General features: G+C 45.4%; 2 long non-coding RNA genes across 2 annotated transcripts in view; one reads left to right on the top strand and one right to left on the bottom strand.

Moving 5' to 3' along the window:
• LOC137651917 (uncharacterized) overlaps positions 1–20,445 on the bottom strand; it is a 91,643-nt gene that overhangs the window by 31,774 nt on the left and 39,424 nt on the right. The gene's annotated exons all lie outside the window — the stretch shown is intronic.
• The window catches only part of LOC137651916 (uncharacterized), a 68,192-nt gene continuing 52,933 nt past the window's right edge, over positions 5,187–20,445 (top strand). Inside the window, exon 1 of the long non-coding RNA XR_011046130.1 lies at positions 5,187–5,284. This is a non-coding gene — a long non-coding RNA (uncharacterized lncRNA). The remainder of the gene's footprint in view (positions 5,285–20,445) is intronic.

Raw genomic sequence — 20,445 nt, 5'->3', positions numbered from 1 at the left:
AATCTTTGTGCCTAACAACAACATATTTCTTTTAATTCTATAAGCCTATAGCTTCAATTGCCTATGACATTTATTTCTTGGAATTCCCTTTTTTTATTTAGGCTATTCTATTTTATTCACGGTATCTCTGTCGACATTCTATTTTATTTATATGGCGCCTGTCACATATTGACAAGGAGTATATCTATTCTTGGCTACTCTTCCTATTTCTCCTTGTCTTTTTTAATCTATTTCCATTTCCCTTTCTTAGTCTGGAGTCTGTTTCTCCTGTCAAATTCGTCTTATACAAAGTGGCCAGTTTTGTAAAAGACTTGTCTTTGACAAGTAGAATCATACCCTGACTATCTAATTTTTTTCTTTTCTTTATTTTAAGCCTGCACTTCTCACAAACAAGATTCATACTTCATCATTGTATCGTTTTTGAACGATATCTTAAGGCTCTATTGGGAAATGTTACTAAAAAAAAATGACATCTTTATTCATCATTTGGCACATTTTGGCATTTAATTCTCTACCTAACCTGACGGTTCATACCCCTTGATTTTTACTTGTTTGCATTTCATTTCTGCATATCATTTTATTTTCACCCTTAAAATTTGGAAGCAGGTATTTCACAATATTCTATCACTGTATTGCATCCTAGTATATCAACTATATTTGCCAGAGTCTCCATAAGATAAAATAGTCACTTGCAACGTGGATGTACCTCCGCTACATATGCCTATCTTTCCTATATAAAATTTTTCGTCTTCCTGACTTCCTTTCTATCCGGCTAATTATTTTTAATTCTTTTCTTTTCACTATTTGGAGGATTTGTATTTCACTTTCTTTGTGCCGGAGGGCTTTCTGAGAAGTGTCTTTGTTTAATTTCATGATGGGGTTCTTTATCTCTGTGCCTGCCTTTCTCCCTGTATGTTTTCCCTTTTTCATTATTTTACCTGATTTCTATCCCCTTTTTATGTAATCTTTCACTAGACCTAAATGTGTCATCTTTATTTCTTTAAACTGTCTTTGATCTAAATTTCTGCCCATTATTCTATTTAACTCTAGGGTAATTTTTGCGCCTCGTTCCAGTCTGCTGTTCTAACTTCCCTGCATCTATTTAAATTACTCAAAATTTCTCTGGTAGGATTTTGTGGCTATTAGTCCCTTAGGATTTTTCTTCCTGATTTCCTATCATTTTGCTAATTTCCCTTTTCTTTTTGTAAAACTCATATCTAGGATGCTATTTTTCAATTTTTTTTTTTTTTTTTTTAATGCCTCATTTATTTCTATATATAGGGAATTATCATTAGCAATAAACTTACCTTTAGCAAAGGAATCCTGTTCTTTTTACTGTTGCTACGTGATCCTCCATTTGTGTGGCAAATTCATTTACCGAGCCACCCTCATATTTTACCTATAGGAACTTTCGTAGATTTGTTAACCTGTCTGTCTCTTTGACTGATCGCCATAATTGCCTACATTATTTTTGAAACTCACTCAGATTTGCTGCATTTTTAAATTACTTACCATTCAAGGTTATGTGAGCATCACTTACATTTGTATACACGGTTAACATAGCCTGTTTAATTCTGCTGTCTCATTGTTTATTCTCAGACTAACTATTCTACTTTCAATATCAGCTAACCACTTGCACACGGTATATTTCTCTAACCTTCTTTTATCTTGGTTATTCCTACCTATATTTCCACAAAAACTGTGTTAATTTCCCTACTGAATTCATATTAGCGGGGTTAGTAAGGTTTGTTAATTCTTCAAACTCACTTTTTATGGGACGTTGCTCGTTTGTATTTTTCACCTACTTGCGTAATTCTAAATCATATTTCCCTGTTATATATTCTTTGGGCTAACATCATTACCATCACTTAAAAAAAAAATCATAATACATCTTATTTTACACAAGAAAAAATACAAGTAATTCATGCATCATTCAAGAAACCCTAGCGAACAAAAAAAAATTCCTATTCTTAAACGAGAGACAAGTTTTTTTTTTTTTTTTTTTCACTTTTAAATTGAGAGATTTATTTAAGAGAGAGATTCTTTTACTCACATTTCTTCTTTCTTGTCCTTTTGTTTTCATCTTCTTCGCTTCGGTAATGGTTTCTTGTGTTTAGACTCTTGCTTCGTCTCACGTCCTCACTATTTTTCTTGGCTTCTTGATGTTTATTCTGCAAAGGTGTACAACTGGTATCTGGAAGAATTTAGTCATTAATATATGCACTGAAAAATATCATCACGGCATTTTATCCATTTAAGCTGCCACCATTTGTGATGCTTTGTTGGGCATTTTCTTTTTCTTTCATTAAGCACCACTTTAATATTATTTTAATTAAATAAATGTATCTCTTCAATCCTTTCAGTGCAAATATATTATTTAATTCTAGACCCTCAGGAAAGTGGGTGATGGAAAAATGCCGTATAGTTCCTTAATTTTACTTCTGGAACTTTGATGTACATTAGCTTTACAGTAATCTTCTACATGGTTTTAAATACAGACTGAAAGTTTATAAATTCTTGAAGATTGGAGGCTGCAACCGTAGACTTCTGCTACCACATCAGCATTCGGTATGCGAAATACTTGACTTCTATTTATGCGGTTTGGGGATCGCTTCTTCATAGCTGTGTCTTCTCATGGACACGCTTCTTGGTAATTTCTCCTTCATCGAAGATCATCTTCTACCTCCCGGTTGGAAAGTAATTTGTTGGCAGTTAGGGAACTCGGTCCCTTCGTTGTCCGTCTTTGTAAATATCTTGTTGTTAACTTGACGTTTCGTTAGTGCCGGCCAAACTGTGCACCACGGGTAAGGCCTCCCCCATGACGGGGGGAGAGGGAGAAGGGACAACCGTTTAACGCGGTTACTTGTAGGGAAGAGCTGGTTCCTCGATGCGCTTGTTGCTTAAGTATCCCAGAACAAGGGCGTTGTAATTGCGTCACGTCATGTGACTCTTCTTGTGTTCTATTGGTCCCTTCTTCTGACGTAATGGTAACGTCATACATATGTCACTTCCGATTTCTCGGCAAGGTAACCGACGCGCATTCCATCTGCGTTGTTTTGGCCAATTTATCGCTTATGTCAGCACTTTTCACAAACAGTGCCTCTCAACTACCACCTCACTCTGATTTTATTTTTCTCGTCTCTCTCTCTCTCTCTCTCTCTCTCTCTCTCTATTTCAATGTCTCTCTATCGTTTAACTAACGAATAAAACTCATAGAATACTTGATCAAATACACATATCACCTTATTTAGTAGGAATTATTTTCCTTTACATGACAGTTGCTGTATTTACATTACACGGAAAGGATTAATGTGGTCCTAATCTCTATATACATTAACATATAATGCAAAACTAAGTGACAGAATAAATAAATAAAATGTTTATCTTTACGAATTTTCAATTTGGGAAAAATTTCTCCAACTTCGACAGATTTTTCAACTAGCCTTTAGAACTGAAATAAAAGATTAACTTTTTTTTTCGTTTATATGGATGAAGGGTTATAACCTGGTATTCTAAAATGTACAAGTTTCCAATGAAAGTCTATTTAGATAAATATGTTCGAGTGAAAACCTTAAAACAATCCCACGTGTTTCAGTCAGTTGCTGAGTTTTACGTCTAATCGATAAGATAGTTGCTAATCTTTTTATCTACTGACCATGGCAAGAATATAGATACGTTTTTTATCGTTTCTAAGTAATATAGATCGATTCTCTGTAACAGACAATTTCGTACGTCACTCTGACAGGAGTTTACTTCAATCCTCTTTCACGATTATTTCATGAATAGGCTACACGTATGTCATGAATTAATGCTTTGTATAATTAGGAATTAACTGATCCCCATACAATGAAGAATGTTTTGGATGAATCAGCAGGTTCTCTTTGTCTGATGAGTAATCCTACTTCTTTACTTTTTTCTTCTTCTTTTACAAGGACAAAAGAGGAGAGAAGGCTTATATACCCGGTAGGTTACCCTTTATTGATGACTGGCGAAGTATGGAAATACTTACAATGCGGATGTGTTTTTTCTAAGGGATATGAAGAGGATATGGATGACAATGAACAATATTCTTAGTTGCAATTATTCGTTTGAGATAGCGAGAAAAAAAAAAAAAACTACAACAGGAGAATAATGTAAAACAAAACAGTCCAAAATAGCATAAGTGCAAAGTCTTGGTGGAAAATTGCCTAAGAAGCGTGAAACCTCTATAGAGAGAGAGAGAGAGAGAGAGAGAGAGAGAGAGAGAGAGAGAGAGAGAGAGAGAGAGAGAGAGAGAGAGAGAGAGAGATAAGCCGATATCTTGTGTCAGATGCATGAACGTTCCTCTAAAAAAATAGTAATCGAAACGTTATCGATATGTTATGGGATGCAAGAAATAACGTTAGAACTAAATGATTTCATCTGAGGAATTTTATTAATTTTTGTAGGTGAATAATGTCCCATTAAAACATCTTTTCTCTTTTATGCCATTTTGAGGAGAAAATTACGCTTATCTATAATCTTGTTTTAAGTTTACTGTATGATAACAGAGGATTTTGCTTTGCATGCATATCAAATTTAACAAACATAATGTGCTTTGTTTGAGACCCTCAAGGTCGAGTCACGTGACAGCAAGCATCCTTGATAATTAAGATAATTCCCATCTCTTCTCCTTGACGAATATTACACAGTCTTTGTTTGATTACTTACGTAAGTTACTTTCAAGTTATTCATTTCTAATTCATATTTTGCTTGCTATAGGAGTAGGCCTATTATAAGACTACTAATGATTTAAAGAAACAACATTCGTCCTTGACATGATTTCTAATCTTTATTTGTATTATTGCATTACTCAAAGAAATTGAAAAAGAAATTTAAGTGTAATAGTCATTTTGTTCCATACGTTTCTGTATTTTCTTGTTTTAAAGCAACATTATAAAATGCCGTATGATGAAAGTCGTTGAGATTTGCTTTTGCCTGAGCACCTAAACAAATAGTTCGAATTCTCTCACTTAAAGATGGTTAATGTTCCGAAATATTTTCAGAAATAGATATTCATTAAGTCACATTAGTAGTTGAGTATAGCATATAAGTTATTATAACTCTATTTATGAACATATGGTTTATAATTTTATTGATAAATATCATTTATTTCATCTTTAATCACGTGTGCCAAATGAGTTAAGTCAATCGAAAGAATCCGAACAATTCAGGATGAGTCAAAAAGCAGTGTTGCCATTACTACTGTCTTCCAATCCGCAACATTTCCAATACAACGTTTTTGTTTTGGATAATGAGTGAAATTGTAAGTTCAGCTGTTTTTCCTGTGCATGATTCATTATTGATATTAGTGGCGATTTTTATCGTTTCCAGAGGAAAAAGATAAAGTAAGGAAACGCAATACATGATCTTAAACCTTTTGTTTTGGTCAATGCAGATCTGTTTATGTTTGTTATGAAGGGTTATTAAAGCAACCCATTATCTCAGTGTTATCCTATGTTATCTGTGCTTATATTTGTGTTTGAATTTATCCTATAAACTAAAATATGTAGTACTAGGATATTGTGTTTATCCTAGCAACCTAGTCCTATGGTTGCGGCCATTTGGTTAGTCCTACCGCTATAGACCTAGGCACTCTAGGCCTATTTTTTTATTTGTTTATCCCACAATTTTGCATTTTACATTGATTAAATAACTATAAGGGTTTTCTTAGCCTAATTATTTAAGGCAAGCATATATCCACAGCCTGCGATAAATTGTTAATTTACTCTAGGCCTATTCATTCCCGTGTTTTATTTGTTTATCCAACAAATTTTCAAATCCAATTGATTAAGGCTTGACATATAAGGTTTTTCTTAGCCAAATTATCTAATTTATGCATATATCTATAGCTTTACCAATTCCTGTTTGTTTAGATTAGCTTAAACTACCATAGGCTTCGTCTACTTTAATCGTTTATTGGGTAAAATTATAGAATAGTATATTTTACTGTGGGCCTGTCCCCCTAGGCCTATGAATTAAAATGAATAGTAGGCCTACGATTCATTTGGGCAGCCAGAAAGCCAGCTCATTGTATTTAAGGAATTTAGTTTTAGGTATTTCAAAACTTGGCATAGGCTAATGTAAGTGTACCCAGTAGGCTTGGATGTATTGCAAGTGTAACCAGCTTAAAATGTTCCTTGTATAGATCAGCCAGAAATCTTTCCAAACCCTTTTATTACCTCAGTTTAGCATCCAGTTTAATTTATCTTATAAGTGAAGGAAGTACAATTCAGGGACAATGTTTGAATATAAGAAGAAGGCTGGGATGGGGATTTAGAAGCTGTGAAATAAGATATCGATAAATTACCAGAGAAGTATCGTCGTGTATAGGATTCTGGTTGGCCTCACTGAACCTTCTGGTTTTATTATAAAGGATATTATTTACCCGTCGCTGGTCAAAGATGCGAGCGTACGGTGAGTACGAACACGTCGTGTGGTCAGTTAGTGTAAGTGGATGCTGCCTGAGGTTAGGTTAAGGTATGCGAGATTTCAATGATTATAAATGGCGCGGAAAGAGTTAAATGTTTACTGATTATAGTCGACCCTATCTGTGCTTAAGATATATTCCTAATAAAGAGCTTTAACCATTAATTAATCTGGTAAATAGTTTATCAATAACTTGCATGGTGAGATTCGAGATTAGACTACTCTTGTTATGTGCGTCTATTACCACTGTTGAGGTGTTTAAAGACAGCTTATTGGGATACAGTAGATAGACTGTTGTATGATGATACAATGAGAGGTTGAGTTATGTTTGTGAAATTTATTTAGTATTACTGTTCCGTAGGGTAGAAGTGTCGCACCACTGTTATCTGTGGTGTTTCACGGCTCCGTGGTAAAAGCCAGCTTTAATAAAAGATTTGAGACCAATATTGAAAAAAAGATTGAATACTATAGGTGTTTTATTCTTCATTGATTTAACAAGTTAGATTAGAGAACAGATAATCATGGAAATTAGATAGCAAAATGTCTATCATCGCTGCATCTTAATCTCTTGGAATTTAGGTCAGTATAGAAAAGGGAAAAGTAGTAGATCAATCCATTGCATTGCATGAAATTAGCTTTATATTAACTTAAATTTGTTCCGTAACCGAAATACAAACCACGCTATTTACATTGGGTTTACCTTTCGGCGTAGCTGAAATGATGAGCTAATAGTTTTTAACGAGGGTTAACTACCCCCGCGCTAGTTAGCGGGGGTAGGGGAAGGGATAGCTTGCTACCCCCCCCCCCACACACCAGTGATTTGCTTCACTTCACTTTTGGCTCCGGCGATGAACAGACGTGTCTGTCCATCGTCCTCGTTGACAGCCTTAATTTTTTTTGCTTTTTCTTTCAGTTTGTGTGTGTGTGTTTTGAAGTTGGCCTCACCCTTATTGTTCACGATGCGCAAGTGCCCTGGAATTGCCGGCCGCCCTTGTGGTACTTTTATGTCGGCGGTGGACACAGATCCTCACACCCTTTGCCCGCAGTGTCGAGGCCGACGGTGTGATAAAGAGAATACGTGTAGTGAGTGCAGGGAGTGGTCTGCCTCCCAGTGAGAGAGGTTTGGCCGCCGAAGAAGTCCAAGAGAGACCGTTCTCCTTCCGGGGTTGCCTTGAAGGAGGAAGGCTCTCGGGATTCTTCTTTCGCCGCCCAAACCTCCGAAGCTCCCCCTCGTTCGGCTCCCAAGGAGAGTCTGCTGAGTGGGAGCGCAGGCCCTAGTTCTGTTTCCTGACCTTGGATTGGGGGAGAGGGCGTCGCCTCCCATAGCGGGGCGGTTCCTCCTCCACCTCCGGGGGAGGTTGTTGCTAATGAATCTTTGTCTAACGATGATCTTTTACAGATTTGGGCTTCCCTGGGGCTTAAGGGCCTGCCCTCCAGGGTAGCCCTGATTGACCTTGTCCAGTTGGGGGCCTCTGTTAAGCAGTCGCCGGTGAAAGCAGAGGTAGATCCTCTGTCTATCGTCGACGTCGTGGTGACAGAGGCTTCCGACGGGTCGGGTCAATCCTCTGCAGGTACCGTTGTGGATGATGGTGCTGACGGCTCTCCTCACCCTTCCGTACATCCTTCGGAGGGGGAAGGGAGTCCCGCGGGCTCTTCTGCTGCCAAGCCTCCCTCTAAGGGGAGTGCTTTGACTGAGACTCCCCTTCGGAGGACTGATGGTCCTGACGATCTTCCTCGTGGCCGCCTTCGCCGTAAAGCTCACCGTCCGCTGCATCGCAAGGGCCTCCCGTCTCCTTATAAGGGTGGTAAGAGGCGCCTTTTTGAATCTTCACCTCATTCCTCCAAAGGGGACTCTCCTCGCCGTAAGCAGCCTGCAGCTCCAGATTCCTTAGACCTCTCTGGGGATCGGTCTCCTACGCCTTCCAGACCTTCAACTTCTGGTGCAGATGTTCAGCAGCCTGACCTCGTTACCCGACGGGCAACGGTTCCTTCGGGGCAAAGGGATTCTTCCCTTGCGCGTCAGGGTTCCCCTGCACGCCATCTGCAGTGTTAGCGCACAGGCGCTCTCCTGCAGTGTTAGCGCACAGGCGCTCTCCTGCAGTGTTAGCGCACAGGCGCTCTCCTGCAGTGTTAGCGCACAGGCGCTCTCCTGCTCGTCAGCGCTCTCCTGTTCATCAGCGATCTCCTGTTCGCCAGCGCTCTCCTGATGATCGCCCATCTTCTCGCCAGCACTCTCCTGAGGACATCCTTCAGCCTGTTGTTCCTGTTGAGCACCCAGCGCGCCAGCGTTCCCCTGCTCGCCCTTCTGCAGTGTTAGCGCACAGTCGCTCTCCTGCTCGTCAGCGCTCTTCTGACTGTCAGCGCTCTCCTGTTCGTCAGCGCGCTTCTGATGACCATCGCCCCACTGCTCGCCAGCGCTCTCCTGTGGACTCTGAATATCCTGCAGTTCCTGTTGTGCGCCCTGCTCGCCATCAGTCTCCTGAGCGCAGTCGCGATCCTGTTCGTCAGCTTGTTCCTGCGCAACATCGCTCGCGTTCTACAGCGCGTACTTCCAAAATGCATGTACGCCCACGCGCCTCCTGTTCCTGTGCCCGTTTGTGAACGTTCGCCTCTGCTCCCCGCGCCGACTGTTCCCTCACAGGATTCCACGCGTCGCCCTCTTGCTCGCCAGCGATCACAGACGCATCAACATTCGCCTGCTCGTCAGCGGTCTCCTGCGCGTCAACGGTCGCCAGCGCGTCAGCGATCACCTGAACATCGGCGATCTCCAGACCGCCCGCGTGACCTATCGCCTGCGAGCAAGCGTTCTCCAACGCGCCGTCGCCCAGAAGATCTGGAACGACATGGGTCGCCTTCTGTTAGCTCGCCCTCGCTCGGTCGTTCGCCTACGCGGTCTACGCGCTATCACTCGTCAACGCGCCACCATGCGCCAGCGCTCGCCTACGCGCCAGCGTTTACCAGCGCACCATCGATCGCCTGCTCTCAATCGCTCTCCCACGCGCTACAGGTCTCCTGAACAACGTCGTCAGCGGTCATCGGAGCGTTCTCATTCGCTCGCGCGTCAACACGCTCCCTCGCCGACGCGCCAACGCGTTCGTTTACCAGCTCGCCCACGCGCTCGTTCGCCTGTACGCCCTCGCGCCCACTCGCCCGCGCGACCACCGTTCGCGTCGGATTTCGCAGCCCGTGACAGCAGCAGGAACGCGTGTCGCCAGACCGCACTCAGGATCGCCTCCACCAAAGCGCAGGACTCTTGTGCAGGATAGGGAAGACACTTCAGAGAGGTCAGTGCAACTTTCTTCCCATTTTCCTTTTCAGGCAGGTCCAGTGGTGTCCACTCCTAAGGATCGCCCGATCCCCTTCCCTCCAGCGGGGATTTCGGACTCTGTGTCCGTGGAACGGCAGACTCGGTTTGGTCCTCTGATGCGGGCGTTAGTGAAGGTTATGAAGCCAGCACTCACCGATCAAGGTCACAAGCCAACGACTGCCTCGCCCCCGCTGAAGAGAAGGAGAGGAGTCGACTTCGTGGTGACTTCCCCCAGGGAGAAGTTGGTTCCTAAGAGGTCTGTCAGGAAGGCCCCATCCCCTTCGCAGGCGTTTTCTCCTTCTCCCGTGGATGAGGCTTTTCCGTCCTCGGGTGAGTCCAGTGAGGTGACAGTCTCCCCCTCGGCACCAAGGGGGGAGCCATTTCCTCATGGAGGAGAATCGTCTTGCGTGGAAGGTGCTCTCCGAACCTCTTTGTTGGGATCCTGTATCCCTCACAGGAGGGAACCCAAGGACTCCAAGACTATCTCGAAGTCGTCTTCAAGGATTCGCCAGGAACCCGCTGCTCCCCGGGAGAACTTCCACGCTTCGCCCCAGGAAGAGATTCCGGGGACGGGAGACTTAGCTGCCAGTCCGCAAGGAGGAGACCAGCAGGAGTCTGAGCATGCCTTCTGGCAGGTCCTGAGCCTGATGAGGCAACTCAACGGGTTCATGGAGCCCGTGATCGCCCCCCGAGAAGGCAAGGACACGGTCCTGGACCAGGTGTTCGATGTTCAGAAGGCCCCTAAGACCAGTGCGGCTCTGCCCTGGTCTCGGGGGTTGAAGAGTGCCAGAGCCAGGGTCAATGCCCAACTCGCGACTCTTGCTTCCTCCAGTCGTTCCTCTGCCGGGAACAAACTCATCCCACCTCCTCGTCTCCAGCAGAGGAGGTATTTTGAGATCTTGGGTGAGTCTAGTCTCGCTCTTCCTCTCCGTCATTCAGTAGAAGAGCTGGCTAAGGGAGTTCCTCTCGAGAAGCTCTCCGCCCGGCAGGTGACGTTCTCGGCGTCGGAGATCCTGAGCCATGAGAAGGTCGTGAAGTGCGCCATGCAGGCCACTTCGTGGCTGGATATATGGCTAGGGACTCTGGGCATCCTATTGCGCTCCGAGAACTTGTCTAAGGAGACCAATAGGAAGGCCCTGGAGACCTTCTTACTCTCGGGCACCCGCTCCATCGAGTTCCTGGCACACCAGGTCACCACCCTCTGGGCCAACTCGGTATTGAAGCGGCGCGATGCGGTGACCGAGAAGTTCCACCCGAAGGTCCCCGCCGTGGATGTCTGTAGGCTCAGACGTGCTTCCCTTCTTGGGGAGAATCTGTTGGAGCCACAGGATATGGAACGAACGGCTGAGAGATGGAGGAAATCTAGCCAGGACTCCCTCCTCCATAGGGCCCTTACAGCTCGGCCCTATAAGCCTCCAGCTCTGCAGCAACAGCAGCAGCAGCCTCGCAAGGCACCGAAGCAGGCACCGGCAGCTAAGAAAGTGGTGTCTAAGCCCCAGCCCTTTCCAGCCAAGGTCAAGAGGGGCGGTAAGTCCTCCAGGGGAGGCAAGGCTCCTAGAGGGAGCGGCCGCGGCCGCAAACACTAGGAGTGGCAATCCCCCTGCGTGTCCACTTGTGGGGGGATGCCTTCAACGTTGCGTGCACAGGTGGCAGCAACACGGGGCCGATGCTTGGACGGTTTCTCTGATCGGCCAAGGCTATCGCGTCCCGTTCATAACATCTCAACCTCCCCTGACAGCGAATCCAGTGTCGTTGAGCTCCTATGCCATGGGATCGGTAAAGGGGCTAGCCCTTCGGGCAGAAGTCGAGACCATGCTCAAGAAGGATGCTCTCCAGGAGGTCGTCGACGGCTTCCCAGGCTTCTTCAGTCGACTCTTTCTTGAAAAGAAGGCGTCTGGAGGCTGGAGACCTGTCATCGACCTCTCGGCTCTGAACGGGTTTGTCAAGCAAACTCGGTTCAGCATGGAGACAGCGGACACGGTCAGACTTGCGGTGAGACCTCTAGACTTCATGTGCACACTGGATCTAAAGGACGCGTACTTCCAGATCCCAATCCATCCGTCTTCCAGGAAGTACTTGAGATTCTGCCTAGACGACAAGATCTACCAGTTCAAGGTGCTGTGTTTCGGTCTCTCCACAGCACCTCAGGTGTTCACCAGTGTACACCCTGATTTCATCTTGGGCGCACAGGAACGGCATCCGTCTCCTTCGTTATCTGGACGACTGGCTGATCCTAGCAGACTCGGAGTCGACCCTTCTTCGGCACCGAGACAGGCTTCTGGGTCTTTGCCAGGATCTGGGGATCGTGGTGAACCTCGAGAAGTCCTCTCTGCAGCCGTCCCAACGACTGGTTTATCTAGGTATGTTGATAGACACCAATCTCCACAAAGCCTTTCCATCAGACGACAGGATAGCAAGGCTGAGGAGGGTGGCGGAACCCTTCCTCAGGCGAGAAGAGCTTCCCGCCCAATCATGGTTGCGTCTCTTAGGTCACCTGTCCTCCCTGGCTCGTCTGGTTCCAAACGGCCGCCTCAGGATGAGATCCCTGCAGTGGCGGCTCAAGTCCCGGTGGAATCAAGGATCCGATTCCCCGGACGTACAGGTCCCGATAGGATCTTTGGAACGGACGGACCTGCGGTGGTGGCTGGTCGACGAGAACCTGCGAAAGGGAGTGAGTCTTCTTGTCCTCCCCCCGGAATTGACACTGTTTTCGGACGCGTCAAAAGAAGGGTGGGGGGTGCACGTTCTGAACCAGAGGACCTCAGGCCTTTGGTCAGAATCAGAAAAGTGCCTGCACATCAACCTGCTAGAGTTGAAGGCCGTCTTTCTGGCTCTTCAACAGTTCCTACGGACCCTGGCGGGTCACTCCGTGGTGGTGATGAGCGACAACACCACGGTAGTGGCTTATATCAACAAGCAGGGAGGCACTTTTTCGCAGCAGCTATCCCATCTTGCAGCAGAGATTCTGAGGTGGACCGAAGTCCACTCGATAACACTATCAGCTCGCTTCATTCCTGGCAAGAGGAATGTGCTCGCCGACAGTCTGAGCAGGGCTTCGCAGATAGTGAGTACCGAGTGGTCTTTGGATCCTCAGATAGCCAACAAAGTCTTGACTGTGTGGGGTTCCCCGACTGTGGTCCTGTTCGCGACAGCGTTGAATTTCAAGCTGTCTCTGTACTGCTCCCCAGTCCCGGACCCCAAGGCTCTCTGGCAAGATGCTTTCCAGCAACGGTGGGACAACATCGACGTGTACGCCTTCCCACCGTTCTGTCTGATGAGAAGGGTGCTCAACAGGACCAGACTATCGGTCAACTGTTCGATGACTCTGGTAGCTCCGCTATGGCATCATGCAGAGTGGTTCCCGGACCTTCTGCAGCTCCTGACGGAGGTCCCGAGAGAACTTCCTCCACGACACGAGCTTCTCAGACAACCCCATTCCAACATCCCTCACAAGGCCGTGGCCTCGCTTCGGCTTCACGCCTGGAGACTGTCCAGCGTCTCCTCATGGAGAGAGGCTTTTCGCAACAGGTTGCGGAGAGAATGTCTCGGCACCTGCGAAAGTCCTCTGAGGGAGTCTACCTGGCGAAGTGGAGAGTCTTTTGTGGTTGGTGTCGTGGGAGGGGTATCTCTCCACTCGATGCCACTATTCCAGCAATAGCGGAGTTCCTCGTATATCTGCGGGAAGAAATGCGCCTTTCTGTCTCAGCAGTGAAAGGCTATCGCTCAGCCTTAAGCTTGGCTTTCAGGCTGAAAGGCGTGGACATTTCTTCCTCGCTAGAACTCTCTCTACTCATACGTAGCTATGAGCTTACCTGCCCCCAGTCGGAAGTGAGACCTCCTCCTTGGAACGTGGTTCGCTTTGGCTTCGGCCAAGCGAGTTAGTGAACTTCATGGTCTCTCGTACGACGTCGCCCATTCAAGGGGATGGGGGGAGGTAACATTCAGGTTTGTCCCTGAGTTTGTTGCCAAGACTCAGAATCCTGGGGTGCCGGATCCACTATTCGACTCTTTCAGGATCGCGAGTTTCCGTTCTGTAACAAGCGACCCAGACCAGCTGCTACTATGTCCAGTGAGGTGTCTGAGGTACTACTTGAAGAGAACAGCTGCAGTCCGTCCTCAAGTGCGAGCATTATTTGTAAGCACAGGCAGGACGAAGAGGAGGGTCACCAGGAACACCATCTCCTTGGATTCGAAGGGTTATCCACCACGCCTTGAATCCAGACCCTCCTCCGTCACGTCGCCCGAGGGCACACGACGTCGGGGGCGTTGCTACGTCCCTGGCCTTCAAGAGAAACTTCTCTGTGACGCAGGTGCTTCAAGCTGGGGTCTGGAAGCATCAGACGACCTTCACAGCCCACTACCTGCAGGACGTGACCCACAGGAGCCTCGATACGTTTTCTATCGGCCCTGTGGTAGCTGCACAACAGCTGGTCTAACCTCAGGCTCCTTTATGGACAAGTAGCAGTAGGTTGAGGACGTTGTTACCCGGTTTTAGTCTGCGTGAATGAAAGAGTATGTCTGACCCTTACTTCTTTCTTCATCCTCCCCTCTCTTGGGGAAGCAGCATCCTGGTCTTCGCATAGCTGACCTCAATCTCTGCAGGTAACCCATGCTTCCTTGTGCTCCTAGTATTAAGCTTAATACTGTCGCGTCCCCCATACCCTGACGAGGTGGTATTGGGAACGTCCTATCCTAGATTCCTATTCAAAGGTCTCAAGGTCAACTTCATAGGACAAGTCACACTTTCTTCCGCACACAACTTAGTAGGCCACTCGTTCCTAGCGAAGCAAGGAACTTGTGATGTGCAGGGGCTCCTTCTCTCAAGTGCTACTCACTGGGAGGCAGAGTCTCCGGGCAAAGCCAAAGTCAGTAAGGCTGGGGACTTTCCACCCTTCCTAAAGGGTAAGTCACCCAATGTAAATAGCGTGGTTTGTATTTCGGTTACGGAACAAATGACAAATTCGGAGATACTGTAATTTGTATTTTTCCTAACCATACAAACCTTAGCTATTTACACATATGTGCCCGCCAGCCCTGTCCCCCAAGTCAAGTCCTACCTCTAAGTGAAGTGAAGCAAATCACTGGTGTGTGGGGGGGAAGGGGTAGCAAGCTATCCCTTCCCCTACCCCCGTTAACTAGTGCGGGGGTAGTTAACCCTCGTTAAAAACTATTGGCTCGCATTTCAGCTACGCCGAAAGGTAAACCCAATGTAAATAGCTAAGGTTTGTATGGTTAGGAAAAATACAAATTATCTCCGAATTTGTCATGTTTTGTATAATTTACCCGGTACTTACTATAGGCCTACATGTGGTGCCACTGTGCTGAAATGCTTTGCTTTTTATGTACAGTAAGCTTATTAAGCAGACATGTTTAAAGGATACATAATAATAATTCATCATCATCATCATCATCATCTCCTCCTACGCCTGTTGACGCAAAGGGCCTCAGTTAGATTTCGCCAGTTGTCTCTGTCTTGAGCTTTTAATTCAATACTTCTCCATTTATCATCACCTACTTCGCGCTTTATAGTCCTAAGCCGTATAGGCCTGGGTCTTACAATTCTTCTAGTGCCTTGTGGAGCCCAGTTAAACGTTTGGTGAACTAATCTCTCTTGGGGAGTGTGAAGAGCATGCCCAAACCATCTCCATCTACCCCTCATCCTAATGATTATTAATAAAAAGATAATAATTATTAAGGAAATCCAAAGACACTTTCAGACTTTGATTCAGACTAATATATTTGCAAAAAAAGAAATGGAGGCCGTTCGTGGACACTAATTTGCAGGGAGCAAGAATGATTGGAATGTTCCCCTGAAGTCCCTTTTAATTTTGAATTCATCACTATCAGTAGAGTTGACCATTGTTGTACTGGTAGTTGAATAGATCATGTAAATTCAAATAAAGTTCAGAATGAAATATTGACTTTCCTCACCTTATAATAAAGATCACAAGTCATGAAGCAAAATTCTCTTATGAAAGTTTCTTGTTTTCAAAAGTTCTTGAGTAAAATTGTCATTTAGAATTTCCTTTTCTTGTGGCCTGAATAATTGATTCCCCATAGAGGAGTAGTGATATCAGTGTACATAAAGCAGGTCTTCGATGTCTCCTTTCGGATCCTAGCCGCACTAACTTTATAGCCTACTATAACTCTCGTCCTGCTTGCTTTCTTTCCTCTTAATTTTTCCTTTTTAGTGCAACATCAGGGATTTTCCCCCCAACCTCTTGATTTTTCCATTTTAGTGTAACAGTAGTTTTAAATATTTAACTTAGCCGGTGAATATATAATAGCTGCAACTCTGCGGCTCGACGGAAAACACACTAAAAAAACTCGCGAGCGATCGCTATGAAGGTTGCGGGTGTGCCCACCAGCGCCAACTGTCGGCCAGATACCACTCTTGTATGTAAACAAAACCTTCAATTCTTCTCTGTCGACGTTGACGACAAGACGTATTCATACTCGCTGTAGAACCTGGAGTTTTCTTAACATATTTGGTGAAGTACTTCATTTTGGTTTGAGCTTTCGCAGTACAGGTGTTTTATCTTCAACTTAAATCTTGAACTCGTTTTTGGATAGATTTAATTTTTGATGACTTTGGATTGTTTTTTGGACTTTCCTTGACTTTTAAATGGCCGACCCTTCCCTCAGTACGGAAGTGTGTTTAGGCTTTTAGGAATTATCTTATCACGTTATAAATTAATTATAGATTTTCCTCTATATATTTTATATCTCAACCGCCTTTATTAGGCCTCTTCGATTAGCTTTCCATTTATAATAAACATCAAAATAAATTTTAATGATTTGTTTATATGCGACCTTTCCTGAGAGTAGGCGGTCCTAACTTGGAAACCGAAGTTAAACAACGTTGAGCCCTTTCAATCGTAAAAAGCTTTTAAAGAGCTAATGATTTAAAACTTATTAAATGAATATTTTTTAATAGATATTTTATGAAAGATTTTCTTTGAATAGTCTTGTACTGTTTCAAAGATGAACTAACGTTTAGTTTATTTATGCTACGCAGTTTGCGCTCTATCGTTACGATAGAGAGAGAGAGTATCACGGTTTCACTTTGCAGAAAGAGTAAATCGATTCTGACGTTTTGTTCATTCTTCTTTCAAAGCTTAAATGTTTTAAATTCTATTTTAAAGGAACTTTTTAATTGAAAAACCTTTCAGTTTTTTCCTTTGGTCAAATAACCTGTTTTTTTGACGAAACGTAAGTGAGCTCTTCTCTTAGGTGCGAAATCAAGAGAGAGAGAGAGATAGAGAAGGAGGGAGAGAGAGGAGAGAAAACATTCCGATCTTTATCTCGTCCAAAGCGGGTAACGTTGTTCTCGAGTTACTCTCGTCCCTAGTCTCTGTACGGGGGGAAAGGATAAAACGTTTTTAGTTTTTTTATTCTCGTCCCAAGGCAATGTACGGTGAGAGATTGAAAACGTAGTTTTGAATGAACTAGTGTTTAGTCTCTTCCCCAGCCACTGATTTTTTTATCTTAAAATATGTTTACTGTTTTTTGCTGGTATTAATGTGCTTACATTATACGACTGATTTCGCAATTACAACCTTTTGATGAGGGTAGAATTGCGTGCTTCAGGTAGAAATCAGTTTTATTCATACCTAATGTGAATTGTTAAAAAATTCGAATTCAGTGAAATAAGTGCAAAACAGAAAATCGTAGTGATAAAGTGATATTGCGCAAAGTGTTATCAGTGTTGCGACCGGGGGTTCGTCTGTTCGTGCCTGTCGTTCGCCTAGTCCGGGACCTCTTGCAAGCTCCCAAGCCCAGGGGAGAAGTAATGTCGTACGACTTATGGGTTCGAGAGGCCTTGATCAGCGAACAGACGTTCCCTCTATGGTATCGGGTGTATCTTACCAAGATCACCCCTACCATAAGGCGAGAGAGACGATTTTCTCCTCGTCATCCGAAGGCTTTTCGCATAAGAAACCGTGGAACAAGGTTTCGAGGCCCTTTAAGCGAAAGTCAGTCCTTTCAGGACAGGTCCAGCGTCCTGGTTTTAACCATTAGGACAGCTCTGACCCTATGCAGTCATCGGAAGACTGCTCGCCGCCTAACAAAAGCGTATTACAGACTCCGAGAGTCTTTTTGTAGGCAAGGTTTTGCGGTCACAGACGTTACCCTCGTCTCTTACCGCAACCATTCCCGTCGATCCTAAATGGGTTGTACGGCAAGACATGCAGAATAAGCTTGCCTCCCTTATGGAAGACTATTCTGCCGATAAGTCCGTTGAGCCTAGCCGTTTATCTCATCGAGATCCTGGCCTTCAGCCACCCTAACGTTCCTTTGTGCGTCCTGTTGACGTTGGCGTAGCCAAGTCACGTCAGTCAGGTTGTTTAGAACCACACTCGATGCGGTCTCGTGTGGATTTTCAGCCACATTTGGACGTTAGGCCACTTGCTGATGCTCCTGTTGACGTTCAGGACGTTCGCTAACAATCGGAGTTGACTTGTTTTGACGCTGAGCGTCAACCTCCGCATTCTAGAGTTGTTTTGACTGCTCAGTCTAGGCGGTCAAAGCAGTCTCGAGTGGACGCTGTGCGTCCTCACGCACCTGTTGTTGTTGACAGTTCACAGACTGTCGAGCAGTTACATGACGTTGCGTCCTGGTCTCACGCACCTGTTGTTGTTGACAGTTCACAGACTGTCAAGCAGTTACATGACGTTGCGTCCTGGTCCGCTACTAATGCACCAGTGCGTGTGGACTCTGCTTGTAAAGCATTGCCACTACGGTAGGTCTCTCCCTTGCTTGAGACTCGGCTATTATCGGACAAGGTTCCTTCAGATGAGGAAGTTGCTGTTTCCCCTCCTACTGATATTCCCTTGAGGACTCTGTCAGACGGAGAGGAGCCTAAAGCTGCTTAGCCCTCTATGGACTTTAAGTAAATCATGCTGATTTTTAAGGATCTTTGTCCGGATCTTTTTGTAACTGCTGCTCCTCGTTCGCCTAAACGTCAGAGCTTACACTAGGCCTAGCTACTTCGAAGCCGTTGTTTTATAAGCTAGTGCTCTCTCGCTCTTCTAAGAGAGCTTTACGTTTGCTAGGCGACTGGTTTATCACCAGGAGGAGTTTGGGGGAGACAGCCTTTGCTTTCCCTTCTTTTAAACTGGCTTATAGAGCGAGAGTCTGATATGCCACGAGAGAAGTTCTCGGCTTGGGAGTTCCTGCCTCTGCCCAGATAGACTTCTCAAACCTCATAGACTCTCCCTGGCGCCTGGCCATGAGACGCTCCAAGATTTTACAGGTCGACTTCACAGCTATTTTCGAGCCTTTGAAGTTTTGCTGTACAATTATGTCATGCATGATCAAGGCTTTCAGGGATGGCTCCAATGATCTGACAGCCACGTTCTCTGCAGGAACAAGTCCCTCAGGGATGGCTCCATGATTTGGCAGCCATGTTCACTGCAGGAGTACGTAAGAGGCAAGTGCGCTCAATGTGTTCATTGTCAAGACAAACTTCACGATGAAGTCTACCAGGCTGTCTTGACAGCATTTATGGAAGGCGACTGGATGGTCTCTCTCGACCTTCAGGAGGCATACTTCCACATTCCTATACACCCGGATTCCCAACCGTTTCTGAGGTTTGTTTACAGGAATGTGGGGTACCAGTTTCGAGCCCTGTGCTTTGGCCTCAGTCCTGCGCCTCTCGTGTTTACGAGGCTCATGAGAAATGTGGCAAAATCCCTCCATCTATCGGGGATCCGAGCCTCCCTGTACTTGGACGACTGGCTTCTCAGAGCATCGTCCAGTCTTCACTGTCTGCAGGATCTACATTGGACGTTGAGTCTGGCCAGGGAGTTGGGACTTTTGGTCAACCTAAAAGTCCCAACTGATCCCATCCCAGATTATTCTATATTTGGGGATGGAGATTCGCAGTCAAGCCCTGCTCGAAGTCCAACTAATGCTGAAACGAAACTTTTATTCAGTCAGGAGTTGGAACAGTCTCGTAGGGACTCTCTCATCCCTGGAGCAGTTTGTCTCACTAGGGAGACTACACCTTCTGCCTCTCCGGTTCCATCTAGCCTTTCACTGGAACTAGGACAAGACATTAGAGACGGTATCATTCCCAGTCTCCGAACCAGTAAAGGCATGCCTGAAATGGTGGGACAGCAATATCAGTCTGAGAGAGGGACTATCCCTAGCAGTCAAGAACCCAAACCACGTGTTGTCCTCAGACGCGTCGGATTTGGGTTGGGGTGCGACCCTGGACGGTCGGGAATGCTCGGGTCTGTGGACCTCAAGTCAGAAGAGCATGCACATCAACGGCAAGGAGCTATTAGCAGTCCACTTGGCCTTGATGATATTAGAAGGCTTCTTCAAAACTTAGTGGTAGAGGCAACTCAGACAACACCACAACTTTAGCGTACATCTCCAAGCAAGGAGGCACACACTCCTTCACGCTGCTCGAGATCGCAAGGGACCTTCTCTTATGGTCAAGAATTCGAGGCATCTCCCTGTTGACGAGATTCATCCAGGGGGACTTGAACGTCTTGGCAGACTGTCTCAGTCGGAGGGGTCAGGTGATACCCACGGAATGGACCCTCCACAATGACGTGGGCAAGAGTCTTTGGGCTACTTGGGGTCAACCCACCATAGACCTCTTTGCCTCCTCGTTGACCAAAAGGTTACCAATCTATTGCTCTCCAGTCCTAGATACAGAAGCAATCTACATAGACGCG

Source organism: Palaemon carinicauda, chromosome 13, assembly GCF_036898095.1.
Source record: "Palaemon carinicauda isolate YSFRI2023 chromosome 13, ASM3689809v2, whole genome shotgun sequence".
NCBI classification, from domain to species: Eukaryota; Metazoa; Arthropoda; class Malacostraca; order Decapoda; family Palaemonidae; genus Palaemon; species Palaemon carinicauda.
Note: the sequence above shows the minus strand (reverse complement) of the source record. Positions and strands in the feature narration are given on the sequence as shown.